The 18188-nt window shown below is 36.1% G+C and overlaps 1 protein-coding gene across 4 annotated transcripts in view; it reads left to right on the plus strand.

Moving 5' to 3' along the window:
- The window catches only part of TOX (thymocyte selection associated high mobility group box), a 294925-nt gene that overhangs the window by 37859 nt on the left and 238878 nt on the right, over positions 1–18188 (plus strand). Inside the window, exon 1 of one of the 4 annotated variants that reach the window (XM_059901470.1) lies at positions 4445–4475. The exons of the other annotated variants lie outside the window; for them this stretch is intronic. The gene's annotated coding sequence lies outside the window, so the exon portion shown is untranslated. Of the gene's footprint in view, positions 1–4444; positions 4476–18188 lie in introns of those variants that run through there. 4 annotated transcript variants of the gene reach the window in all.

The following is an 18188-nucleotide window of genomic DNA, read 5'->3' on the forward strand; positions in this document are numbered from 1 at the left end:
TCACCTTCATTTTCCTCTAATTTCCATCTCTAACATTCAGAGGCAGTCTACTATATTTTAGTTCTTAATATTGCACTATTTTTACACTATATTTCATTGTCACTTCATCATTTTTTTGTGAATAAATAATGTTTCAACAATGAAGTACAGCTCTTAGGGGCCAGATGTTTTTCATCTAGATCCATCTGGGTATCTTACAGGATACCTGGTAGATAAATATTCATTCAATACTTATTGCTGGATTGATGATTAGTTTTCTTACCAAGAAGGTGTTTCACTCTTTACCTGCTGCTTTTTCTCTGTTCTACAAATATTCAACATTTTGTTAAGAAATGCAAGTGTAGGAAGTACGTTTTCTGGTTAGTTATCAATATATTTCTTAGGCACCCATCCTGTGCGCACTTGGGTGGCACTATTAGCAGAGAACACAAGTTCTTTGCCTCTCTTCCGTGGAAGTTTGGTAGATATTTGTTCAGAGAACTGATAAATGGCATGTTTGCAGGCAGATTTATTGTTGGAGAAATTAGGAAATGAGAGGTGAAGAGACTTGCCCAAGGTTACTTATTTCTGTGGCAGTGCTTATTGCCATGGTTGAAATAGGGAATTAAAATTATTATCTGGATAAGGCAAGCTATACCAAAAAAAAAAAAAAAAAAAAAAAAAGCACAAAAATCTATAAATATCAAGGACAGTGAGGAAATAGGAGAATAGTTTATGAACTTTGAAAATTAATGCTTTATCTTTGCATAATAATATCTACAAGCCACACTGAACCCACCCTATTTAGGTAAAGGGAGTGCCTGGTCACAACTCGGAGGTGTCTTTTGGGGTCCTCTGGAGGGCAGAGGGGCGAATGGAGCAAATTATGTTATGTCATTTCTAGATGGAACACTTAATATTGTTTAAGTCAGGTCTTCCACATCTGTCCAAGGGAAGACTGGATTTCCATTAAGTAGATTTATGGAGACCATGAACATTCTTCTCTAGCTCAGGGATTTGTGTTTAATTTTCTGGGATACTGTCCAATGATAATGTCTTGAGGACTTGAATTTTGTGAAAGAAAAACTAAGGTAAAAAATATTCTACTATCCGTGCTGGCCTCAAAATAAATTGGACTCTGAATACTATGGCCATGATCCCCATGCCCCCACCAGTCCCAATAGCTATTTGGTTTCAAATAACATATTTAGTGTGGTTTTACTCAATAAAGTTTTGGATATTTGTTGCTGCTGTTGTTATTTTTATTCATTTTTTGAGGTTTTCTTGATGGCTTCTAGGGCATAGCAAAGGGATATTTAACAAAATGCAGAGGTTATAATGGTTATAGAAACTAAGGAAGTTTATGTAGTGCTGATCTCTGAGATGCTTCTAACTCCTTCTAAAATTAAACAGAAGCATGTGTAGAGATTTGCATGTTCCCAGGTAGAATCAGTTATATGGGGTTGTTTTTTGTTTTTTGGCTTTTTTTAGCATAAATTTGAAAACTTAGTTTAGAAATTCAACTCGATTTTGTCATTGTGTAGGTATAAGAGATGCACAGGGAAGTGTGCATGGGTTGGCCTTAACTTTCCGTTTAAGCTTAAGCTTTTTAACCATTCAGAAGAGAATCAAAATGTGGGAGAATTACTTATTTGTAAAAATTATTTGTAAATAATTGCCCTGTCATGTGTTTGTTGTAAGTTAGACTAATTACTTTTAGGCAGTATTATAAATACAAGGATTTGCGTTTGATAACAATTTCATATAATGCCAAGCAAAATTAAAAAAACATTTTTGACATTTTAATGAAAAAATGAAGAGAAAATGAAATTAGCACCATGTCTCGTATGTTGTAAATAATAAATTTTGCTCTATTTAAAAATATGACTAATTTTGTGGCACTTGAAAGAGCTGTAATACAATAATGGAAGAATGGAACAGAAATACTGTAACATAAATGACATGCGTCCTTGGTCGTGTTTCCCATTGTAAGACATTACAGCTGGAAAAGATAGTCTCGTGGTCCACAAAGGTCTCCCTGGTTTCAGATTTTCTGTGATTTGCAGCCATGTGGCTGTGTTCAGAGCAAGATACCAAACAACTAAGTCTTCAGTCGTTACTGTGCAACTTGCCAATCATTATCATAATTTATTTCCCTAAAAATACTAATATTTGAAAAATGTCTTCTACATAAGGCAGTCTCCTCTTGAATAGGAGGCCTTCCTGAATCACTGGGATATGCTGATGTCATTGATCTAGTGCAGTTCAGCAGTGGCAAAACACCGGTGATACGAAAAGAAAAAGAAATTCAGTACTGTTTCTACCCACAGGGCAGTATACTTAGGGATGTTATTGCAAGAAGTCTCCCCTCCCTTTTTTTTTTTTTTTAATGTCTGTGTCAGAATGCCTGATGATCAAGGAAGGGTACAGTGGAAACTGGTGTTCTTGCAGTAGTTAGAAATGCAGGAGTCTTACTTCCTTTTTGGTTAGTATGTTGATCTATGTGTTAACATAGTCACAAACTAAAAAAACAACAACTGTATACTTGAAATACAGTGGATTTCAACTCATTCAACATTTATCGGAACACCTATAATGTGTAATCCATTGGTTCCTGGGGAAGGTGAAGGAAAGGGAGGGAGAATACAAGAAAATCAGAGGAAGCTCAGGCCTTTAAAGAGGCAACCTGGGGAGGACTCTAGAGTGATCCCTCTTTATCATCCTCTGTATCCAATGTATTGCTAACATTTCTCTGTTCTTGAAATAAATCTCTCTCCTATTCACCACCCCCGTTTCCTTTGCTACTTCCTCTCTCTGATGTTAGCCCTCATCACTTCTCACTGGATCACTTGACTATCCATCCTTCTTGCTGTCAACTCTTTCGCGTGGCACACAGGCCCTCCTGGCTGGACACCTGCCTTCCTCCCATGTGTCTGCCCTCAACACTCCCTCACACATATGGTGCCCTTGAACCTTCCTGTACCTTGCTGTTTCAGGCCATCATGAAACAACATGGGCTACTCTCCCTGCCTCAGATGCCCCCTTTTTGCCTTACCTGGCTGCCTTCTGCAAACTCTTCACATATCACTCCTTCCAGAAGTCTTTCCAGCCTCACCAGACCCAGCTTGAGTTCGAAGCTCTTCTTCTGGGCCCCAGCTGCCTGTAAATACCTTATCCTAACCTTCGGACAGTAGGGAATATTGTCATTGTTGGTGAAGTAGTCACAAACCTAGGGTCCACAGTCAGGCTGGCTGGGAAGTGGCTGGGTTCCAGCAGTCACATCATGATGGTAGCAAGTTAACCTCACCTGTCTGTGCCTCAGTTTCCTGATCTTTAAAACAGATATAGTATTACCCAGCATATCGGGTTGTTATAAAGACTAAATGAACAAAAATTTGCAAAACGCTTAGAATGCCTGGTACACAAAAGTAAGTTTTCAGAAAAGTTGGTTTTCTTTTTATTCTTCCCCTTTCTTCCTATTCTTTCCCTTTTCCTCCTTTCCTCTCCTTTTTCTCTTCCTCCTCCTCCTCTTTCTTAACTTCGTCTTCCTCTTTCTCCTCCTCTCCTCCCCACTCCTTGTCTTTTTCATCCTCTGCCTTTTCCTCCGTTATAACCATCTCTCCAGTCAGGCCTCTGTGGAAGCTCTGTGGGTACTGAGACTATGTTATATTCAATTCTGTGCCCCATAACCTATCGTAGCGAATATTTCTTCCTGGACAGTGGGGAAAATATCATGTTTTTTCTACCTTCAAAAAATTATTTTCACTTTTCAGTGTTAGAGAATATGTTTCATTAAATTAATGATAAAATCCAGAGGTCTTTAAGAAACCTGTGTGAATGCTAAATATGCAAGAATGAGGTCCTGTGTAAATTAGTAAATCCAGGGGATCTTTTTGTTAGTCACTGTCACAAATACTCAGTATTATGGGATTTGACTTGTATTTGTTATTTGATTTTTGTGCTGCAACTAGTTAAGATTGTAAGCATTTAAAACATTATTAATCTGTTCTCAGGAATAATGTCAAACATTTCTATATCACTTTCTATGTGTCACGAATGGTTAAAAGAGCTTTGCATATATGAACTCACTCCATTATTGTTTCCATTTATAAGGTCTAATATTCATGAGTTACTTTTTGCAGTTTACATAGATTACTTATTTTATATATAATAATTGTATATAATAATTACTATAATTATACCTTTTCCTACTAGAAAAGAAATGACAGACCTGATTTTATTTCTTGGAAAGTCAAGGAAAATTGCCATTTTCCATCAGAGAAAGATATATGGAAAATCTTTAGTGTGGCAGATATGCAAATTAAATAGGTAAAATAAAGTCTTAATTTTTTAAACTTGTGCCAACAGTTCTAATCAGGGATGGAGTTTTTAACAGGAGAGAAGCGTCTGCATTGTGGGGGCCTGATCCACGGAGTGAATTCTTATCTGCACCGCTGACAGCGAGTAACATTGGGACAACCAAGCTTGCGGCAACTGTAAGCTCCAGTCTTCCACAGTGCCTTTAGGAGGAGGGAGTGTGTTTAGAAATAATAATTTGTTACGTTTGTTATTATTGTAGTTTTAAATTGGAACATTAGCTAAGCTATATCCTGAAGATTTTTTTTCTTTTCCACAAATGAAGAGGAATTTCAGGAAATTTGGTTTTCTGTGCTTAAGTAAGTTCAGAAAATGATAGCACACCAAACCCCCCTCCTTTTGGGTCTGCAGTGAGATTAAGAGTTACTAAGAGGGTCTGCAGGAAAGGCACTTGTTCAACTTGGTTTAACTCACTATTTCTTGAACCCTATCCTCCTCTACCCCAATATCTACTAATATTTCCAGGCACATTAGTGATCTGCCGAACACAGTTTGCATAATATTGGTGTTTACCATTTGGGGTTTAATTCTATGAAATGTAGTACATTATTTTTATTAACATTAAATTTGTTGCATTTTAGTTATACTGAGCTTTTGGTCATAATGAGTTTGACCCACAAGTTTCTAAGTTGAGAGTAACTGACAATGAACAGGGAAATTAATTTGCAAATTAGACTGTTGGGGGGAATTTTTTGTTTGTTTTTTCTTAAAGGTACCTGGGCCCTCTTGAGTTTAAATGATATTCATACAATGGTTCACTTCCACATTACACAGAGCAGAAAAAATAGTAGATCATTACTGAAAGAATCTTGGGGCAGGTTTGAAATGCAAAGCATTTGTGGGACTATTTAATTGAGCTATGAGACATGTAATTTGAGGGGGGGATGACAGGCAATCCATAATTAGTAAAGAACAGGGGCCTCTTTTGTTAGTCATTGTCACAAATATTCAGTATTATGGGATTTAACTTGTATTCGTTTTTTGACTTTTGTGCTGCAACTGGTAAAGACTGTAAGCATTTAAAACGTTATTAATCTGTTCTCAAACAGCAGTTGTTGTGTGGTTGCTCACTCATTTGTACTTTGATTTGACCTAATAATGGAGAAGGATGCTAATGAAAGCTCACTGGTGTTCCTTTTGTACAAGTGAAGCAGACTTCCTACTTGTCTAGGCTTCAACCATGACATATTTGTTCATAAATTATCCAGCAGCACATGTATAAAACTATTGTGAGTTTTTTTCTAAATGGTAGAAACGTTATTTGGCATAGCTATACCATATAATGCTTTCTACTCTTCATAAGACTGGCATTCAGTAATATCCAAGAAGGAAGTGTGTTGTTCCCATGTTTTGGTATCCTTTCCCTCTTTAGTTAAATGTTCCTTCTTTTTCCTGTATAGCTTCCACCATTGAAGTTTATCATTTGACCGATTTGGCCATCATTTTTCTATTAGGAGGAATTTAGCGTTCAGAATTATTTTGTGTGTGGAAAATTTTGCTATTACTCAAGCTGTCATTGGTAAACCATGGAAACATATTATTCACTCATTGGTTTTGTCAGTACATGAGACTTAACCTGATTATTCAACAAATTTTGTTTTTCTGGAACATGAACTTTGATTCTCATGTGAACTCCTAGAAGGAGGGAACCAGGAGTGAAAGAAACTGAACCTTAGCATGTTATGGAATTTTGTTTCTACCATAATTCATATAGATGTGCACCACTTTCTCTCTTTTTCCTTCTGTCATCTATGAAGGTATAAATGTTTCGGCTCTGTGACAGAGCTGTGCAGTGGAAAGCTGCTAAGTTCCAGAACTAGTCTTTATAACTAACTAGCTAAATGGTTAAGAACAAGACATTTAACTTTTCTGAACTCAGTTTCGCCATTTGTAAAAGGAAGAGGTCCAATGATAATATCTTTAGTCTAACATGCAAGTAGTAAAAATATAATAGGATATGAAACTTGTACTAAGTTACTTCTACAAAATCATTAATAACAAAACTTGCTACCTACTTTGTGTTAACTTTACATGGCAACAGAGGATAGTAATGGCTTCTGAATCACTGAAAACCACTGAACTAATGCACAATCGTAATCCAAATTAGTCACTTTTATTCTAACAATCTTATTACTCCTTTGCCCATTTTAAGTTACTGTGATTGTATTTTGCTAGCTCTTTGGGAGAAATGGGTTATTTTTTTTAATTATGAAAATGTTATTTCAGTAAATGTAATTTAATTAAAATGAGAATTTCTGCCAGCTGTTTTAAAATAAATACAGTATTCTTTTACTAGTATGAAAGGAGTTACTATTTGCTGTCTCATTTCCTCACTAATATGCTGGCATATTTAGCTTGAACCTGAGCTTGTGGAAGTTTATTCTTAACCAAAGCAGTTCCTTTTTCACGTAAGTAGGTTAAATGTGAATTGGACAGCCTCAGGGTGCTTTTTTTTGTTGTTGTTCACTTTAAAAACGCCCCCTCAAGAGGGCCCCTTTTTAGAAACCTAGAATCATATGTTTGGAAGGTTGATCCAAATTAGCATTAGAATGGTCCTTTTATTTTAAAAAATTATATAGACTATTTAAAATATGCTAAATTGACACAGATTGAAATAAAACTGAATAAGAGCAGTAACATTTCTTGTTCTACTCTACCTCTGTGATAAAAGAAACGAAATCAGAGAAAAAAATGTAGAGTGTGTGTTAAGGTAAAATTTCTGTCCCCAAAATACAGGAGGAAATGTATTTGTACGAAAGGTCCAAATTAATGTCATTCATTTTCTTGTAACTTTATATGCCCTAGAATGGCGTAAGCAGATCAAGAGTTTATATATGTTTTGACTTCTGAGAAGTTGTTTATTTTTAAAGAAATACTACATTAGTAAATTTAGAATTACAATTTAAAATCATCTCATTGATAGAAATGCGGGCAGTCGATGAAGTATATTAATGTATCTTCTCTTTTGCAAATCATATAGCAGTTTTTCCAGAGTCAAGACTATACAAACATTTTAATTTGTTGGGAAAGACTGAGCCATTAAATATGATAAAATTGCTTAAACTGATTTTTAAAAACATGCTGGAAAACTAGAGGACTACAGATTATGCTTTGGCTATAATTCAAGACTATACAGTAACCCAAGTCCCTAAAGTTCTCAAAAGAATGACAGAGAAGCCATGATTTTCAGACAAGTGCATTATAAATGCTAATAGCTTTGCAGTGAGAAAGGTTTATATCCTTGTAATAGAGGAAACATTCATTTTTAGCATTTCAGACCATGGGGAACATAGTAATTACAACAGGCACTAATATCTGTCTCCTTTCTATCCTTGCTTTCACCTGCCTCCCCTTCCAAGCCCTTGAATAATCTCAGCGGAATTAGTAAAAGGACTTTGAACCTATGTCATTTCCAAAGTCTTTTATTCTCTCTATAGTAAGAACATTTAGTACAACATTGGTCCTCAAGGAATGTATAACATACCTTATATATATATATATCATCACAGCAAAAGAATTAAGAATGTTTTTCTTTACTTAAATGTGTCCTAGACATTCCCATTTATGTGATTAACAATGATGATTTTCAGAAGCACAGTACTGAAGTGGTTTTATAGTTAAGATTAAGTCTAAACCTATGCTCTCAGTAAAAATCCGTGTCCATCATCAAGAAATCCCATCATTAGCTAGAACAGTCTGGCCAATGTTCAATCTTTTGGAATAAAATAAATTTGCAATTTTTTGTCAGATGAAAAATATAAAAATAAGCAGTTAGCACTTAAACTATTGTGTTGAGATATTTACCAGTACAGGTTTAGTTAGCAGGCAAATCCTGTCTCAGCCCACATCAGAGGCACAGTCTTGGCAATATTTGACCAAGATTCTCACATTCTTAATCCTCAATTTTTAAGTAGTTTTATTGAGGAATGAATGTATAGGGTTTTGGTAGATAGCTCCTTGTAAGCAATATTAGCTTACAAATGTGCATTGTAAGGCTAAAAAATTCCTTTTCTAAAGAAGTTTCGCAAGTTTACTTTTACTAAAAACAGGCAAGAATAAAAATATAGAGTAAATCCATAAGCTTTTCCCCCCTTTACTATGAAGGATTCATATGGCTTAATTTTCTTGTTAAAGGCATTAAATTAAATCATTTAGAGAAGTTAATCTATATTATCAGGGGAATAAAAGCTAACTTATCTCAATAGACTTAAAGCTTGGTGATAGATCTGATTTCCTTTTATTCTATCATTTTAACTCTCTCCTCTGTCTCTGAATCTGTTTCTGTCTCACACACACACACACACACACACACACACACACACACAGAGACGCATACACATCCTTTATCTCTTGGAAAGAATTGTCAGAGATTGTGTAATTTTTGAGGAAACAAGAAGGTATAGTGGGGGACTTGACTTCACTAGTAAGGAGCAAAGCTTTGGGGAATTTTATGGTTGTTACAACCTCTGTAACTGGGGAGCAAGTATAACACAAAAACACCTGTTCTTGAATTTCTTTTTTAAGTGGAGAAGATGACCCATCTGCAGTACCCCTCTAAGCTGTATACTTAGAACAGGTAATAATCATCACCCAAAAGAGCCATTCTGGTAGAACACACAGATAATAAAAGCTTTAAGTAGAAACTATCTCCTCCCTTACTCCCATGCTGCCTTCAAACTCAATTCATATTAAATTATCCAGTTAAATGTTCCGTATTTATAAAATTATTATGCTTTCTTGAGTAATCACCCTGCTCCCCCTTGTGTTGATATTTGCTCCAAAAGCTAATTTATTTGGACATGTTTTCCCCGGCCTACGTGGCAGGACTGTATTCATGCTTTGAGTCTCCTTTAAGGATTTACTTCCCAGCAAGGCCTCCCCAATCTCTGGGCAGGTAGGACCTCCTTCTCCTCTCCCCACCCCCACTTATCACACTGCTTTGTAGCTATTTGTCCAGTTTTAAGTCTTATCTTCTTGTCTTGAATTCTTAAGGCTGGACATATTTGTCCTATTCATCCTAAATTCCCCAGTTCTAGGAAGGTGCTTGGTGAGTGGTAAATACAAAATGAATATTTATAAAAGCCCAAAGAAAGAGTTTGTGGTGGTGTGAGCTGAGACCAAGGGAGAGAGGGAAAGAAGGAGAATAAATGGACCAGGAGCGGGAAGAGCCACATCACTGTGAGAGTAATGGGTATTATTTCTATATTTTAGCTCCTTTTTACTTTACTTTTACATTTGGATTTTCACACAAAAACCTTTGGTTCTGTTAAAGAAGGATCATGTGGGTACTGTTGTAGCTTTTTCAGAGGTTGGAGGACATAATGGAGATCCCCAAAATGCTGTACTGGGGGTCACTTCTAGATGTGTTTAGTTTAGGAAAAGTAAATCGTCCTCAAAACAAGATTTTGAATTTATAAAATATAGATGAAAATAAATTAATAAAATTAAAAAAAAGTTTTTAAATACCAAGTCTGAACAAGAGAAGAGCTGAGAACTATGGTGGAGGATTGATGTGAATTTGCTCTGTCATTGCTTTCTTGGCCTTGCTGACTGGGGCAGAGGACTAGAGTCTGGTTTTCTCTAGTTTTGCCTTCTTTCTCCATGGTGATGTCCAAGAAGACGTAATTCCAGACCTTCTGGGTTGCTTGTTGTCTAGATCCCTTGCTTTATGTAGGAAAGTGTCAAATGGTGCAATGGCTGGCCAAAAGTAAAGGAACAAGCTCTATTCACGAACTTGCTGTCCTTTTATCAGATCACTTGGCCACTAACTATGAAAGTGGTTAAGAATCTTAAAGGCCATGTGGAAGTTTTGCTAGTAGTGAGAAACTATGGAGTAGGGGAAGAGTGGGGATTTTTACCAGATAATCATTTTTAAAAATTTATTTAAAAATTGTGGTAGAGGAAATTACAGAAGACAGAGACCATCAAAGAGAGGAAATGCCAGGTAATTACTAAACTTTTACTGCACATTATCTTTTAGAGATACGAGGCTGTATCTCTATTCACAGGAGATGAAATAGTTCATGGTACTGTTTTTATGAGTTTTTTTTTTTTTTCTTTTATCAAATACCTTTTCTCAAAGCAATCAGTACCAATTGCTTTGGTTGCATTTGTTGTTGATGATCCACACTGATAGTTTAGAAGCTGAAGCATTGCCGTTCGTAATACCTTGATCCAGTCATTTAATAACATATTTTGAACATAGACACACTCAAACACAGATTTGTTTTGTAATTTTGAAAAAAATTCTGTTTTCATCTTCTATTTTACAGTCTGTCATCTTTACTGTACAATCTCTTGGTAATCTCTTGTAATCCTGGCTGACTCATTTCTCAGTAAATCGAAAAAGATGGAGCGTTATGGTAGATTTTAAGTAGGGAGTGACAAAAGCGAAGGACATTTAGTATGAGAAATTCCATTGTGCTTTTCAATTAAGTTTTTCCCCGAACAGTAGAATTGTTCACCAGCTAGTCTTAGTTGGTTAGCAGTGGTGTAATTTCTCATCCTTAATGTAAACCATGAAGGAGACTAAACAACACAGAGCAATTTGCCGTCATGGAGGATCCGTCAGTACTGTGCATCAGAAAGAAATGTCCTTCATCCACCCATTAAGAGCTTTGTGACATCGGCAAGTTATAGTCAGTCTCTCTGAGTTCTGGTTTCCTCATTTGCAGCATGGATAATGGTATTATCTAATTTACAGTGTTGCTGAGAGAACTGAATGGCATAACATGCAAAACTTGCTTCAAAAAGTTACTTGCACTCAAGAAGTATTTGTTGTTATTATTATTATGTTATTCTTATTCTATAAAATGATAATACCAAGAACAGTAGTGAGATTGGGAGCCAGAGGGATAAAGACAATGAAAAGAGTTGGGATAAGTAAATCTGTTGAGATAGATTGAGTAATCCATAGACAAAGACGCAGAGATACATGAGGATATCAGATTTTGCCTTAATGAAATTGCACACTCTATATTAAAAAAGTGGCAGTGTCACTTGAAACAAAGCTGAATGATAAAGTAATAGCATCCTAGTAACATGGGAGATGGTTACACAATTTTAGAATTTTAACAAAGAATGAAAGCTTAGTATTTGTCTCTGGTATGGAAAAAATGACTATGGTTGATCAAGGGAAAAAGATAAACATGCATTAAGCCAGTACCTAATTACCGCCAAAATCTTTGTAACTACCTAACATAAAGCATGGAAACAAGAATTCAATCACTTCCCAACACTGTAATGTGAACTATTTTCTAGATGTTCCCTACTCATTTCTGGGTACAATACTGAGAGTTCTTTTGAAACAATGCCACAAAGCAGCACTAAATATGTGCTCTCCCACACGTTGCATGTAAGGGAAATCAAGTAGGGAACAATTTCACTAACTGTTTGCCAAGGTCAACTTTTCTGTTTTTCAAAGAGTAGTGTGTTTTCCTTGACAAATAATGTAATCCTTTCTGCATTGAAATATGGGCCTCCTGATAGGGAATTCTTCCTTGAATAATAATATAAATCTGTGTTATCTAATTTGACAGTAGACTACTGTATGGACATTTAAGAAACAATATTAGTATTAATTTGTTCAAAGGAAATACATTTATTGCTAGTTCTTTTTTTCTTTCCTTTTCCACTCCGTATCTTTACTAAATAGGTAATATTTTTTCATAAAATGATTTTTAAAACAATAAAAAGCTTTCTTCAGTTTTTCCTTCCAATTAACTTGTTTTCTCCCCATACCTGAAACAGGGAGTCTTTGAGGGCTCACCTGATTTTTCGTTGAACATCAAAGATACCCTCACCTTCTTAGTCTCTTAGAAAGGAAACCTGTATGTGCACTTATTTAATTTTATTTTGATTTTGGTGACACAGGAAAAGGGGAGTAAGAAGATACCATGCTTCAGGGAACATATTCAATATCCTGTAATAAACCATAATTGAAAAGAATTTTTTTAAAAAAAGAAGATACTGGGTTTTTTTTTTTTTTTTTGGTTCTATTTCTTTTTATTTATTTATTTATTTTTATTTATTTTATTTTATTTTTTTAACATCTTTATTGGAGTATAGTTGCTTTACAGTGGTGTTTTAGTTTCTGCTGTATAACAAAGTGCATCAACTATACGTATACATATATCCCCATATCTCCTCCCTCTTACGTCTCCCTCCCACCCTCCCTATCCTACCCCTCTAGGTGGTCACAAAGCACCAAGCTGATCTCCCTGTGCTATGTGGCTGCTTCCCACTAGCTATCTGTTTTACATTTGGCAGTGTATATATGTCTGTGCTTTTGAAATTCGCTTCCTTTTATACTCCAGAAAACAACTACTAAGAGCGAACTGGCTCTTACTTCCCTAGTCAGCCATACTCACTATCTATTTAAAATTCCTCTGCCTTTTCCCTTCTATAGACTAACAGAAAGGCTGCCAGGGCACTAGAGCAGAGAGGAGTTCAAATCCTCTTTGGCCAGATTCCTCTTGCTACTCTTAAGAGTGCTTTATCTCCTTGCCTCACATGTTCTAGAAAGACCCACCGTTGCTAGAAGTTGGCCTTCAGGGTATGGTTGTTGAACTAGACTGAAGACCCGAGCTGGGTGTCTCCCTTGACACCCTGAGCTCTCTCTTAAATTTCTATATCAGAGGAAACTTTTACCCTTTTAACTGATGTTTTAAAAATGCCCCCTCCCTTCTCTGCCTAGAGCAGGGACTGACCTGTCTTTGGTCCACATTCTGGGGTACCCTGTGGATGTTTCCAAATAATATTAAAAGCAATTGTTATGCTGTTGACCCATGAGAAATTAGAACATCTGGAATGGTGTAAGACAAACTCCTTTTATCTACTAGGACACCTTTCGGCGCTTAAAGGAATAATTTGCTATAATAATAGCTTTTACTAAAAAAGAATCTTTGCTGATATTGATGGTAGATAATATGAGGCACTTAAAATTTCTTAAGGTTTTCATGATTTAAGTTTTTTGGAGATCTTTGAAAAATAAATGATTATGAAAGGAATACATGTTATGTGTAGAAAATATGGTAAGTGAAGCTATAAAAATATGTAATCCCACCACTCAGCAGGCATTTTCTTCCAGCATTTATATGTGTGTAATATATAAATATATGTCATTCATATACAGACTGTTCTGTTTATATAGACTGTATGGTGAGAGAAAGAGAAAGAGAGGAAGGAGCCTATATGCTATTTATTTATATTCAGGAAGAGAGGGGTTAGGAGCATAGGCTCTGGAGTAAGGTGATGTTACTTTAGGCAAGTTATTCAATATCTCTTGGCCGTCAGTGTTTGTTGAGAGGATTAAATGAGATACTGGGAACTAATACTTACTGAATGTTTCCAATGTCTAAGACGTTCTGTTTTTCACAGAATAACTATTTTTAATTCTCACAACAAACCCATGAGGTGTGTATTGGAACACTGCCTTTCATTGTCTGTGAACTGTCTTGTGAAGCACTTGGTGTGTTGTCAGAGGTATAGTAAATGCTAACTTTTTTTTTTTGTTAACATCTTTATTGGGGTATAATTGCTTTACAATGGTGTGTTAGTTTCTGCTTTATAACAAAGTGAATCAGTTATACATATACATATGTTCCCATATCTCTTCCCTCTTGCGTCTCCCTCCCTCCCACCCTCCTTATCCCACCCCTCTAGGTGGTCACAAACCACCGAGCTGATCTCCCTGTGCTGTGCGGCTGCTTCCCAAATGCTAACTATTTGTACAAGATTTTTTTTTTACAAAATGTGGCTAGTTAGTAATAGAAGCTTTAATAGCGTACGTTTCATTTTGTTTAAATATTTTCCTTGAATGATGTTTTTATTTAAAAATAAATTTACTAGTTAATATCTTAAAATATAAATCTGAGGACATCATTCATACTCTTTCTTCCAGGGAGAAAATCCAGATTCTTAACATTAGTAAAGGCTAGGACTAGCTTGCCATATATTGTCTGTTGTTCCAAATCAGCTTATAGTTTTTCTAGATATGTCATGACCTTATCAACTCTTCCCAAGTGGATAGTTAAAATGTGGAGATTTAACTTGTTGCAAATACTCACTGCTTTGCCTTTTCCTACTTGTTCCTCACATGGGAATATAGACCATGCATAGTTGGTGTCTTTATCAGATATGTCCTAATGAGAGGGAATATGGCTTTCCAGTTAATAAAACCTGTAGTGGGAATTTCTGCACTGACGTGCACTTCTTTCATATAATAAATGACATGTGACAGCAAACATTTTTGGGGGTTTCCATAAGATAAGATTTAGCCCTTTAATCAGGGAAGATTACCAGTGTTCACAGATTGTTTTTCACATCAGAGGTTGGGGTTGAGGATAACTTATAACTACAGTCCTAGGGACATTGTAAAGAACACCTAACCATTTTAGTCTCATTGTAGTGGCATCAGTACAATTCTGATTGCACTCATGGTTTGGGAACATTTCCAATGAAAACTTTAAAAATTATTCATTTTTACTAATTTTTATAGGATGTTTAGCAAAACGTTTTGATCTCTTTGGCAAAAGAAATGTGTATGAAGAGTGTCCTAAATCACAGTGTCACTTGGCACTTACTTTAAGTAAAATTATTTTAGGACTTCTAAAGAGTAACTTGAACTTTTGTATTTTGTTGCCAGTGTCTTTCTAGGATGGTGTCCAGAGGCCACTGCTCTCATATCCTGAGATGTCTTTCTGAGTAGTCCAGTTAAAGTTGCAGGATGGGACAGACAGACTCGGAGATTAGTCCAGATAAAGTGCGCGAGTACTAGGAGTGCAGAGACCCAGTTGCTGGCTTGGGAAATTCAGACCTTTAGAGAGAGCTTTGTGTTATACTTTGAAAGGCCTTCCCTGCTTTAGAATTAAAGTACTTTCTACTTTATTTTTTACTTCAAAATATTTGACTCTCTAATGATTTGTTTTTGACTAAGGTGTCTAACGTTTTCCCTAACAGCATTTTTGTCATGTATTCAATTTCCCACATGTCTTTGGCCTTTGTCTTTGGTTCGGTCCATTTAGGCTAAAAGGTATACAGCTCCATGGTGGCTGTACGGGAATCCTCATTTCCCAGCCCTGGCCTCAGCCGTTCTTGTTGCCTGGAACTCTGTAGTGGAGTAACGCTAGCAGGTTAAACAGAGGGGCTGCACGCACTTGGCTCTTGTTCTTTATTCACAAGCTCAGACCTGAGAAAATGACACTGTTGAGGGGAGTAGGTAGAGAAAGCCTTCCCCGGGTCTGCCTCAAGCAGAGTAATAAGCTCATCTAGCCCCTGTGTGCTACTGTTGATTCAAGGGTAGAGCTCCTATTGGTTTACAGCGGTGCTTGTCCCTGGGGCCTTTTTGCAGCTGATCTGAGCATGGCTCCCCTTTTGAGATCACAGCAAGCCTGGAGTTTGAATCAACTCTAGAATATGCAGAGTAAATCAGCAAACTGGTCGTCGCATCAGCTCAGTGGGCATGGTACAGTCCGAGAAATGTACCTGGAAAACCATAAGCTCGTAAGATGAAGCCAGTTAAATCAATCTTTCTTCCTCCCTTCCTTCCTTCCTCCCTCCCTCCCTTTCTTCCTTCCTTCCTTCCTTCCTTCCTCCCTTCCTTCCTTCCTTCCTCCCTCCCTCCCTCCCTTTCTCTCTCTCCCTCTCTCTTTCTTTCTTTATCTCTTCCTTCCTCTCTTTCTTTTTCTCACTGTCTATGAGCTTGTGGTGGCTAGTGGTACATAGTAGAGAACATCTCTATAATTCATGAGACCGTGTACATTTAGAGGAATGTATTTGGTTTGTGGTGAAGAAACTTCCTTTTGCAAAGTTATAATGGGCTAGTCTTTAATATAATTCTCAGAACTATGTTGGGTTTTTGGTTTATTGTTTTTTTCCTGGAAAAGTTGCTCAACATATTTCTGAAACAATATATTTGTCTCTGTCAAAATTTTAATACCAAACCCCAGACCTTTCTTCCCTTTTAATTACTGAATAGTGACAATTTTAAATTACATGATGCAGATCACAAAAGCCATTTACAGTGAACTCATAACTGTCAGGTTAGATTGGCAGGACAAAACAGTTTCTGATCTCTGACATTTGGGAACACTGGACAAGGCTTAAACTTGTCATGTAGTTAGAAATGTTTTCTTGTTTTCTTTCTGCCAGAGGAAAGAGAGAGTACCCAAAGATGGGGATGATTCCTATACACTGATGGCCTCTATACTCATGCCTATTCATGAACTGTTTGTAAGAACGTTAATCATAGCTTCAATTATTTATGGGTATTATAATGTAAGTATATGATTAATAATTAAAATAAGTTGCTATTGTGCACATGTAGCGTTAAAACACTGGAGAGTTTTGTTAGATCATTTTGGTCAATCATTTTCACACATTGAGCCCTGAACACTGAACAGATGATTAACTTTCAAGTTAGTACAAGTAGTTGAACTAACCACTCTTTTACCCTACTCTACTATTTTTTCTAATATGATTAAAGTTAATCCTAGACTTCGGATGCAAAGTTGGAAAACAATGTTTAATAAAAGTACATGTGATCTTTGGGGAATATATATATATATGTTATATATAGTAGGCAAGAATATTGCTTGGTCTTGAATGACTGACTATAATTCTAAGAAAAGTGACATTAAAATATTATTAGAGAATCCTCTTTTTTTTTTCCTTTCAAATGGAAATAGATTAGGTGTTTGAGTATCTCCAGACCAATGATAAGTTCTAAATCCTTAAACAGTGTACATGTGTTCTTAATACCACTTACACATTGATCCAAATTCCCGAGATTCCATAAGGGAAGCAGTGACTTTTGAGCAGTAACTCTTAACCCTAAAGCCAATTGAAATATATGACACTTAAAGAAAAATGGTATAAAAATGTCAGTACAGAACATGTTACAAAGACTGCGTTTCTGGATATAAGACAACTGAATTATTCTTATAAAATGAATGAAACAACAGTCAAGATTATGTTTTATGTTTTTTCTAGTTGAGGCAGGCCAATATATTTCCCAGGCAAACCTGCTGAGATGCTAGAGGCAGTGCAATGGAGAGTGGATTGCTGTAGAATGTGGGCAAACGCAAACCATGTGTTCTGTTGGTCTTTCCATTAGGGATTTTAGGTCATTATTGTTTTATGGAAGATAACATTTTTTTTCATTGTAACATATTTAAATGATAGAAAGGGAGAAGGGATTTCTGCCGTTTTTTTGGTCAAAATACTGAGCATTGTGGTTTTTTATCTTAATACTGAATGGCTTAGTCAGTGAGAGTGTATGTTTGGGCACTAAGCAAAACACTTTTGAAAAATAATTTTATCATGGAATCAAACAATGGTTTGGTTGATAGTATATGTGATTTTTCTTCATTCAAGAAATGTCAAGGGCAATCAACTATACTTCAATTTTAAAAAAAGAAGTGTCAAAGACATCCTCTGAAACTAATAATCATCATTAGCTTTATTGTCATATGAATTTCAAGGATGTGTTTAGACTTATATAAGTCTTGAACTATTTATAACTATATTCTTCATTATTCAGACTCAGATTTTGGTCCTATATAAGTGATATGCACATTTAAAAAAAATTTATTTTAGAGCTTCTATATGTGAGGCCTTTTTCTAAGAACTTTTCACTTAAACCTCTTAGCACCTTTGTGAGATGTATTGCTAATATTCTGAAGAATGTCGTGTCATGTCAAGTCTGTGAGGTGCATACTGATATTGTCAGAAGAAACTGAGGAACAGAGATGTTAAGTAACTTGGCCGGACATCACCCAGCTGGTGAGTGACAGAACTGAGGTTCGAATCAGGTGCACTGTGTTGCCTCCAGT

This window comes from Balaenoptera ricei, chromosome 17, assembly GCF_028023285.1.
Source record: "Balaenoptera ricei isolate mBalRic1 chromosome 17, mBalRic1.hap2, whole genome shotgun sequence".
Classification (NCBI taxonomy): Eukaryota; Metazoa; Chordata; class Mammalia; order Artiodactyla; family Balaenopteridae; genus Balaenoptera; species Balaenoptera ricei.